This window comes from Rhinopithecus bieti, unplaced genomic scaffold (genome assembly GCF_001698545.2).
Source record: "Rhinopithecus bieti isolate Rb0 unplaced genomic scaffold, ASM169854v2 scaffold_70516, whole genome shotgun sequence".
Lineage (NCBI taxonomy): Eukaryota > Metazoa > Chordata > Mammalia > Primates > Cercopithecidae > Rhinopithecus > Rhinopithecus bieti.
In genome coordinates, this window is record NW_016826783.1 from 312,000 (window position 1) to 322,229 (window position 10,230).

At 54.3% G+C, this 10,230-nt stretch overlaps 1 protein-coding gene across 4 annotated transcripts in view; it reads right to left on the minus strand.

The window, feature by feature from the left end:
* The window catches only part of TRPV3 (transient receptor potential cation channel subfamily V member 3), a 55,403-nt gene extending 53,730 nt beyond the window's left edge, over positions 1 to 1,673 (minus strand). For all 4 annotated transcript variants that reach the window (XM_017863620.1, XM_017863619.1, XM_017863618.1 and 1 more), the window contains exon 1: positions 1,566 to 1,673. The gene's annotated coding sequence lies outside the window, so the exon portion shown is untranslated. The remainder of the gene's footprint in view (positions 1 to 1,565) is intronic.
* Positions 1,674 to 10,230: the final 8,557 nt, after the last annotated feature.

Consider the following 10,230-nt stretch of genomic DNA (forward strand, 5'->3'; position numbering starts at 1 on the left):
CGCCCGGCTAGTTTTTTGTATTTTTTAGTAGAGACGGGGTTTCACCGTGTTAGCCAGGATGGTCTCGATCTCCTGACCTCGTGATCCGCCCGTCTCGGCCTCCCAAAGTGCTGGGATTACAGGCTTGAGCCACCGCGCCCGGCCTAAATAAAGTTTTTTTATTAAACATAAAGAGCTATGGCTGACCCCCGGGGGCAGCTGGGAGTTGGGTGCTGCGTTGCGGGGTGGGGGACACCAGAAGCCAGGGGCCAGGAGGAGGCTGCTGCAGGGGCCATAGGGATGGGGAAGGAGGCCAGCTGGCCACAGAGGGAGGACATGGGCTGGGAAAGGGTTGTGTGGACAGGTGGTGACTGTGCAGTCAGGGGGTGCCACTCTCAGCTTGAGTCACCCTCAAGGGACTCACCCAGAGGCACATAGGTGGGGGCAGGAAGATGGATTTCTGTAAGAAGAACCCAGCTGGGTGGGGTGGAGCTGGGGCCACTGGTGATACTACCCCAACAGGAAAGCTTCCTGGAGGAAGTTTCCGGAACCGGATGTCATCAGGCTGGAGAGAGTCCCCCGCCCTCCAACTCAAAGGGAGCAGGCTCAGGACTGGCGAGGCATCAGCGAGGGACAGCTTTGGCCCCGGAGCGTAGGAACCTTGAGGCCAGGCAGGTGGAGCAGCCCCCCGAGAGGGACTCCTGGGTTCCCGGCCTTCCCATGCCCAGTCACGGCGTGATGAGGACGGGCAGCCTTTTTGGCTTTCCCCATCCACACGTGGCCTTTGGTGAACTAAAAGGCTGGGAGGCACCGAGCATGAAGGAGACAGATGAAGGGCGCGTCTCACCCCTCCCAGGGCCTCTGTTTTCCTTTCTGAGAAGTGGGCTGAATGGTCCCCAAGGACTCTGTGGCCCCGAGAGCTGGTTGCTCTCTGCCTTCCCTGGGCCTGAGAATGTGGCCTGCCGTGGGCCTCTGGGGCAGGAGAGGCTCAGGGAACTCCAGACTAGGGCCGCAGCAGCTATCATTAGCTCCCTGAGTCACCCCATAAACCCCACGTTCTCACCTGCTAGACTGTCTTGTTGCCCTGGCCCTCCCTCTCTCTCCCAATCCCTGACACTGATTGAAATGGTCTTTCCTGGGCGACAGACCAGGCCGCGGAGCCACAGCTGCTAACTCAGCACCTGTGAGATGCCTGGGCCCCATCCCTCTCCCGCGGTGGGGCCACCGCCTCCCATCCTGAACTCCCATCACACTCCTGCCCCAGAAAGCCGCCTCCCCGGGCCAGCCTGGGGAGGCAGGAGCCTCTCCTCTGCCCCTCAGCAGTGGTGAGATTGAGATGTCCCTTCCCAGGATTCCCAAACCTCAGGGAAATGTTCCTGAGTCTGTAAGGACCTGTGTTCTCACACGTCCCTCCAGCCAAGAGCGCACGGCCTTGCTTTCCTCGCTGGGGCCCAAGCTCCTTCCAGCCCTCCTCCCAAGGCCTATTGGCCAAGGGCAGACATGGCCCAGAGGACCTCTGAGGGCCACGCTCCGGGCTCCCCAGGGACCTTGGAGATGACCAGCTGCCTTGTGCAGGGAAGACTCACCTGGTTCTGGGTGGTCGTGGCAACCCTTGCTCTGAGATCACCGCAGGTCTGGGGCCCAAGGCCCCTGGGTGGGACGGTGGCTGAGGCGGTGGAAAGCTCTCATTGCAGGCAGAGGGATGGTTGGAATGAGGCATCAGAGGCAGAACTGGCTGGGCCACCTGCCCTCGGCGCCAGGCAGGCCACGCCCACCAGCCACAGCTGCATTGCCCGCCCGCCCGCCCACGTGGCCCGTGTGAGTCACCCCCACACCCACACAGCAGCCTCACCCCCACCGGGGAAAGGGCAGGGGAGGCTGCAGGTGCCAAGGTCGAAGTTATGGGTCAACTCCTCCCTCTCTGGCATTCCATGCTGGGCAGGGACTTCCCATCTCAGGCCTCAGTTTTCCCAACTAGGAAATGGGAATCTTAACTCCTATTTTCCAAGGCTGCCGTGAAGAGCCAAAGAGAGCACAGAAGCGGGAGGGCTTAGTGAAGGGCCAAGTGCTCTGCTCTGTCCCCGGGAGGGAACAGCACAGCCCAGGCCTGGCCTGGTTGACCTCAGCGCTGCCAGCCCCAAGACTTGGCACTTGTTCTCAAACGTTGGTTCCTGGGATCAGGTCTCTCGGGGACAAAATTCCCCATTGAATACTTCCCACCAACAGTCACACATCATAGCCCTTAGCGTCAGCCTCACCCCTTCCCGGCTGAATGAGCCTAGCAGGTCATTTCTCCGAGCCTCAGACTCCTCATCTGTGAAACATGCTTCATAAACCCACTTGGCAAGGTTATCGTGAGGCTTCCACAAGTGCCAGCAGAAAGGGCCAGAACAAGGCCCAGGGCACGGCAAGCACTCAATAAACAATGTCAGCTCTCAGTTGTGATTGCTTTTGTCATCTCCATGTATTCTCCCAGCAACTGCCCGGGCTGCCTTTCTCCAAGGCCAGGGCATCGTGGGAGGAATCGCTGCCCTCTCTCCTGGCTCAGGCTGCCGCTGTGAAGTGGGCGGAGCGAGGTCAGGACAGCCCTGTGTGCCTCGCATCCCTCGCCTGCTCCTCAGGGCGAGATGCGGACAAGACACGGCTGGGACAGAGCAGAAAGTCTCTGCTGACGAGGCTGGAGCTGGCGCCTGATGGGCAGGGAAATCCCCAGCTGTGAACCTCTCACTCCTTCATCATCACAACCTGCCTGGCCTGGGGAGGAGGCAGGAGGCAAGTGAGGCTTCTAGGCCATGGGAGAGCAGGACCCGTGGCCGGTGAGGGGCAGACCAGACTTGCAGGTGTGGGCGAAGCGGGAGACCGCTTCTGCCGTGGAAGTCAGGGGGTCCTGAAGTTCCCACTCACAATTTGAAATCTCACGACTAGGGGCCGGGTGCGGTGGCTCAAGCCTGTAATCCCAGCACTTTGGGAGGCCGAGACGGGCGGATCACGAGGTCAGGAGATCGAGACCATCCTGGCTAACACGGTGAAACCCCGTCTCTACTAAAAATACAAAAAACTAGCCGGGCGTGGTGGCGGCGCCTGTAGTCCCAGCTACTCGGGAGGCTGAGGCAGGAGAATGGTGGGAACCCGGGAGGCGGAGCTTGCAGTGAGCTGAGATCCGGCCACTGCACTCCAGCCTGGGCGACAGAGCAAGACTCCGTCTCAAAAAAAAAAAAAAAAAAAAAATCTCACAACTGTGCCTGAAACCACCGGTAAAGCCCGACCTGGGGTTCAGCACAGCCTCCCGCCACTTGCTCACTCGCCGTCTCCCAACCCAGCCCCGCGCCCTCCCGGCTTGCCTCTGGCGGCTCCGACGTCCAGGGAGGAGGCTGCTGTCAAATGTCGGTGCTTCCATGTTCACAGCTTTTCGCAGAGGGCAGGTGGGAGCTGGTGAAAAAGGCCCCTGTCTCCCACCCACAAGTGTGCCCTGTGCCCAGCAAGGAAGAAGGGGACCCCCACTCTGCTATGAGAGGCAGCAGGAGCCAGGTCACCCAGTGGAGTCACAGTCACTACTTAGGAAGCCCGAGCCCATCCCAATCCCGCCCTAAACACACGGAAGCAGTGGCTTCGGCCCCTTAGGTGGTCTGTATTCAACCCCATTTAACCCAGCACCTGGTGAGAGCCCATGGGAGAGGCCGTAGCAGGGAAGCAGGTGGACGATGAGGGATTCAGAACTGGAGAAGGCCGTGTTCACCCTCGAGGAACGCGTGGGCCACAGGGACACAGGCTTAGGCAGGAACCATGACCCACCAGGCGGGGCATCAGGACAAAATGGGGGAGACCCCCAAGGTGGGAGGAAGTCCCTCTGACGGGGTGTAGGGGATGGGTTTGGGAAAGAGGGCGCATCTGCCTGGACTTGGAAGGAGGGAGGAAGCCACAAGAGAAAGTCATGCCCACAGAGGCTCAGAGGCCAGGACCACGGCATGCTCAAGGAGCGGTGAGAGGCTTGGGTGACACACAGACCCAGAGGGCTGAGCAGAGACGGGGCCACAAAGCCAGGCTGCAGCCCACTGAGTGACTCCAGGCCGCTGGGGCAGCCCTGACTCCTTAGTCCCACAGGGCTGTTGGCCCAGCCTCAGAGGGCTCATGGCCCGTGGCCTGGTGTGGATGCTGTCACCAATATGACGGAAAGGAATGGACCCACTGGGCTGAGTCAGCACCCCACACCACAGCCGTGCCCCTGCCTGTCTAGCCCCGGCTGAGCCTTGCCAGGGTTCAGGCCCCTGGGGGGGTTTCTGTCCTGTGTTTGGGGTCCACACAGCAGCCACGGGAGTGTGCAGCCATGAGTCTCACTCTGCAGGCGCTGCCCAACTAGCACGGCCCGCCCTGTCTTGGCCAGCTCACAGCGACCTTTAGTGCCCATTCCCAGCCACCCCAATGCCTGGGAGTCTGGAAGGATGAAGGAGCTGCCCCCCAACAGTGTCCAACTCCTCACTCTTGGTGGCAGCCATAAGCCACGCTGTGCCCACCTTTCATTGTGATCACACATCCTTCTCTGGCAGTGGATGGAACACACAGAGCCTGGAGAGGCGACAGTCCCGAGAAGGAAACTTCCCAATTGGCACAACCAGGGGCGATGGGGCCAGGGCCTGGGGTGGGAGGCAGGCGGGGAGAGGGAGAGGGCAGCCTCCGGATATTCCTGCCCCAACTCCGCTCCCCCGAGGTCTGACTTTCAGACAGCCCCGAGGTGCCCATGGGTGCCCAGCCTGCCAGACTGAGCTCAGAGTGGAAGCCTTAGCCAGCAGCGTCTATCTGCATGATGCAGGGCCGTCCTCTGCCTCTGTAAAGCACCCCACAGAGGACACACGAGGCATCACTGAACAGGCCCCCTCTGCCTCCCAAAACTCCCAAGCCCTGCAGACACGAAGCCCAAGCAACAAGCCCACAAGTTCCACCCGCACAGGGGAGAAGGCAGAGGGGGTCTCTGTAGGGCAGGGGCAAGCAAGGAGGGGCCGGCCCCCTCACACACTCTAGGAAATGCCCTACTTGGTGCAGTGAGGAAGGAGAGAGGGAGCCAGGTAGACCTCCAAAACCAGCCTCCCGCCCGAGCAGGCTGACCCGGACGATGGCCGGGAGAGGGTCCTGGCAGCCACCACTGTTCTTGAGCCAGGAGAGCTCAGCAGCTGCCCACAGTGGATTCTGGGTTGTGGCTCATCCTGCTTCCAGGTGACGGCGGGAAGGACGTGAAGACAGAGATAGCAGGAGATTTGACAGTTACCAAGAGAGTCGGTTCTAAGTGTTCTCATCACACCAAAGAGTGAGGTGCTGTATGTGTGAGGCAGCCTGATTTGGCCATCCCACACTGTATACATGTATCAAAACATCATGTCGTATGTTGTTAATACATACAATTTCATTTGTCCATCAAAAATCAACTTTAAAATGCATAAATATATAAATCAATAGCATGATGTAAAGCATTTTTTTTTGTTTCATTCCCATTTTTACCATTTTGTTTTATGAGAGCATTAGTAAAGAAAAAGAACAGAGGCTGGGCGCAGTGGCTCACACCTGTAATCCCAGGACTTTGGGAGGCTGAGGTGGGTGGGTCACCTGAGGCTAGGAGTTCAAGACCAGCCTGGCCAACATGGTGAAACCCCATCTCTACTGAAAACTCAAAATTAGCCAGGTGTGGTGCTGCACACCTGTAGTCCCAGCTATTCGGGAGGCTAAGGCAGGAGAATTGCTTGAACCCAGGAGGCAGAGGTTGCAGTGAGCCAAGACAGTGCCACCACACAGCCTGGGCAACACAGCGAGACTCCGTCTCAGAAAAGAAAAGAAAAGAAAAAGAATGGAAAAGTGAAAAGGAATATGATCAAAACAAAAATATAACATGCTATAGTGTAAATGCATACAACGTATTGGTCAATGCTATTAACTTTAAATTAAACAGAGAAACAGAAAAAAGAGAAAATATAAAATGACCACTACATATTTTTTAGAATGGCCCAAATCCAAAATGTGAACAGCACCAAATGCTGATGAGGACGTGGAGCCACAGGAACTCTCAGTCATCACTGGTGGGAATGTGAAACGATGCTGCCACTTTGAAAGACTCTTTGGTGGTTTCTTACAAAACTAAACATACTCTTAGCATCCAATCCAGCAATCACACTCTTCGGTGTTTACTCAAAGAAGCTGAAAACGTATGCCCACACAAAAATTGCCCATGGACATTTATAGCAACTTTACTCATAATTGCCAAAACTTGGAAGCAACCAAAATGTCCTTCAGTAGGTGAATGGATAAAGAGTGATACATTCAGCCAGGTGCGGTGGCTCACGCCTGTAATCCCAGCACTTTGGGAGGCCGAGGACGGCAGATCATGAGGTCGGGAGATAGAAACCATCCTGGCTAACACGGTGAAACCCTGTCTCTACTAAAAATACAAAAAGAAAAAATTAGCCAGGCGTGGTGGCAGGTGCCTGTAGTCCCAGCTACTCAGGAGGCTGAGGCAGGGGAATGGAGCGAACCCAGAAGGCGGAGCTTGAAGTGATACCAGATGGTGCCACGGCACTCCAGCCTGGGAGACAGAGCGAGACTCTGTCTCAAAAAAAAAAAAAGAGTGGTACATCCAAGAGAATGGAATGTTATCCTCCAATGAAAGAAATGAGCTCTCATGCCATGAAAAGACATGGAGGAAACTCTAATGGATAATACCAAGTAAAATAAATCAATCTGAAAAGGCTACGATGATGCCAACTACATGACATGCTGGGAGAGGCAGAAGCATGGAGGCAGTAAAAGATCAGTGGTTGGCCAGGCACGGTGGCTCACGTCTGTAATCCCAGCATTTGAGGAGGCCAAGGCAGGCAGATTGATTGAGGCCAGGAATTCAAGACCTGGCCTGGGCAACATGATGAAAGCCCATCTCTACAAAAAATACAAAAATGAGACAGGCATGGTGGCTCTCACCTGTAGTCCCAGCTACTCAGGAGGCTGAGGTGGGAGGATCCTTGAGCCCAGGAGGTCAAGACTGCAGTAAGCCATAATTGCACCACTGCACTCCAGCCTGGGCGACAGAGCAGCAGAACTCCGTCTCAAAAAAAAAAAAAAAGAAAAAAAAAGGTCAGTGGTTGCCAGGAGCTGGAGAGAGGGACCGATGAATAGGTGGAGCATGGAGGATTTTTAGGGCAATAAAATTCCTCTGTCTGATACTATAATGTTAAACGCAGGTCATGCATTTGTCAAAACCCATGGAATCCGTAACCCCAAGAGTGACCCCAGTGGACTTTGTGTTTTGTATTTTGGTTCCTTTTATTTTATTTTTCTTTTTTTGAGACGGAGTCACTCTATTGCCCAGACTGGAGTGAAGAGACAAGACTTCAGCTCACCGCAGCCTCCGCCTCCTGGGTTCAAGCGATTCTCCTGCCTCAGCCTCCCAAGTAGCTGGGGTAACAGACGTGCGTCACCAAGCCGGGCTAATTTTTGTATTTTTAGTAGAGACGGGGTTTCACCATGTTAGCCAGGCTGGTCTCAAACTCCTGACCTCAGGTGAGCCGCCCGCCTTGGCCTCCCAAAGTACTGGGATTACAGGCGTGAGCTGGACTTTGGATGATAATGATGTATCAGTGTCGATTCACTGATTGTAACAATGTACCACTCTGGTGCAAGATGTCAGTAGTTGGGGAGGTTGTGGGCACAGCAGGTGTATGAGAACTCCTTATATCTTTTTGGTGTCAATTTTGCTGTGAACCTAAAGCTGCTCAAAAAATAAAGCTGGCTGGCCGGGCGCCGTGGCTCTCACCTGTAATCCCAGCACTTTGGGAGGCTGAGGCAGGCGGATCACGAGGTCAGGAGATCGAGATCATCCTGGTGAATACGGTGAAACCCTATCTCTACTAAAAATACAAAAAATTAGCCAGACGTGGTGGTGGGCGCCTGTAGTCCCAGCTACTTGGGAGGCTGAGGCAGGAGAATGGTGTGAACCCGGGAGGTGGAGCTTGCAGTGAGCCGAGATCGTGCCACTGCACTCCAGCCTGGGCAACAGAGCGAGACTCCATCTCTAAATAAATAAATAATAAATAAATAAAGCTGGCCAAGCCCTGTGGCTGGCACTGCAATACCAGTACTTTGTGGGGCCAAGGCAGGAGGACTGCTTGAGGCCAGGAGTTCAAGACCAGCCAGAGCAACATAGCAAGACCCCATCTCTGCAGGGGGAAAAAAAAGCCAGGCATGGTGGCTCACGCTTGTAGACCCAGCTACTCGGGAGGCTAAGGCAGGAGGATCGCTTGAGCTCAAGAGTTTGAGGCTGCATTGAGCCATGACCGTACCACTGCACTCGCCCACCTGGGCAAGAGAGCAAGACTCTGTCTCAAAAAAATAAAATTAAAATAAAATAAAGCTTATTAATTTTTTTAAAAAAGAAAGAAAACACACCAATTGCAGGTATGTCCTTCCTTAAACAATCTCAGGTCTCCAATCTAATAACAAAAAATTTTGATCGTTAGTTTTGCAAAAGTACAACCACAGGATCCCTTCCAGCTCTAAGTAAATTCAAAAGCTGATCCAGGGGGCCAGGCGCGGTGGCTCACACCTGTAATCCCAGCACTTTGGGAGGCTGAGGCGGGTGGATCACGAGGTCAGGAGATCGAGACCATTCTGGCTAATACGGTGAAACCCCGTCTCTACTAAAAATACAAAAAAAAATTAGCTGGGCGTGGTGGGGGCGCCTGTAGTCCCAGCTACTCGGGAGTCTGAGGCAGGAGAATGGCGTGAACTCGGGAGGCGGAGCTTGCCATGAGCCGAGATCGCGCCACTGCACTCCAGCCTGGGTGACAGAGCGAGACTCTGTCTCAGAAAAAAAAAAAAAAAAGCTGATCCAGGCCGGGCATGGTGGCTCACACCTGTAATCCCAGTACTTTGGGAAGCCAAGGCAGATGGATCACTTGAGGTCAGGAGTTCAAGACCAGCCCCGCCAACATGGTGAAACCCCATTTCTACTAAAACTACAAAAATTAGCCAGGCGTGGTGGCAGGCGCTTGTCATCCCAGCTACTAAGGAAGCTGAGGCAGGGGAATCCCTTGAACCCAGGAGGCAGAGGTTGCAGCGAGCCGAGATCACGCCACTGCACTCCAGCCTGGGCGACAGAGCAAGACTCTGTCTCCAAAACAAAACAAAAAGCTGATCCAATTTACAGAAGTTTGCAGCTGTCTGACACCCACACATTTCCTAAGAAAGGCCTACAGGTAAAACACGGAGTCCCAGGCCCACAGCAGGAAGCGAGAAGCCCTTCCACCTCCCTCTGGCCCAGGATAGGCTGGCATGCCCCAGCACATTCTCTGCCAGGCAGCCTGACACAGCAGTTAAGACCCAGGCTTTGAAGTCAGACTGCCTGGGGTCAAATCCAGGCAATGTGTTTACTGGCTGTGCAACCTTACTCACTGTTGGAACCTTGATTTTCTCATCTATAAAACGGAACTAATAATAACTTCTTCACGAGCTGTTAGGAGACTTAAAGGGAGATGCACATGGAGCACCTTCATAAGCACTCTCCACAACCCAGCTGGTGGCCTTCGTCCTCCAGGCTCCAGGCTCACTTGCCATGGTCACACGCAGGCACTGGGGGCACTAGCCCTCAGCTCCTCCATGGGGCCTCCTATGTGGAGGCAGACACGATGCTAGAGAACAGGGAGGAGGGATCCCAGTATTTTCTCCCAAAACACCTCTCCTGGTAGAGCCCAAGCCCAGCCTCAGGCAAAGTTCATCCTTTCATGAACCAACACCCAATAATTCCACAACTAAACAACTCATTCTACACTCCGCAGATATTAACACAACCTGCCCATGGCTGGAACAGATCTCTCTTCCAGAGTATCTGTTTCTTAAGCTCTATTGTGTAAAGGAAGAGTCAGCAAACTCTTCTGTAAAGGGGCAGATAGTACGTTTTTTATCTTTTAGGTAAGCTTTTTATATTTCAGGCTTTGCAAACTATTTGGTCTCTGTCACAACTATTCATTTCTGCATTATAGCAGGAATGCAACCATAGGAATGCGCGCGCGCACACACACACACACACATACACACACACATACACACACACACACAGATACAGATACACACACACACACATACACACACACAGATACACACATACACATATACACATACACACAGATACACACACATACAAACATACACACACACACATACACAGATACACACATACACACATACAGATACACACACACACACAGATACACACATACA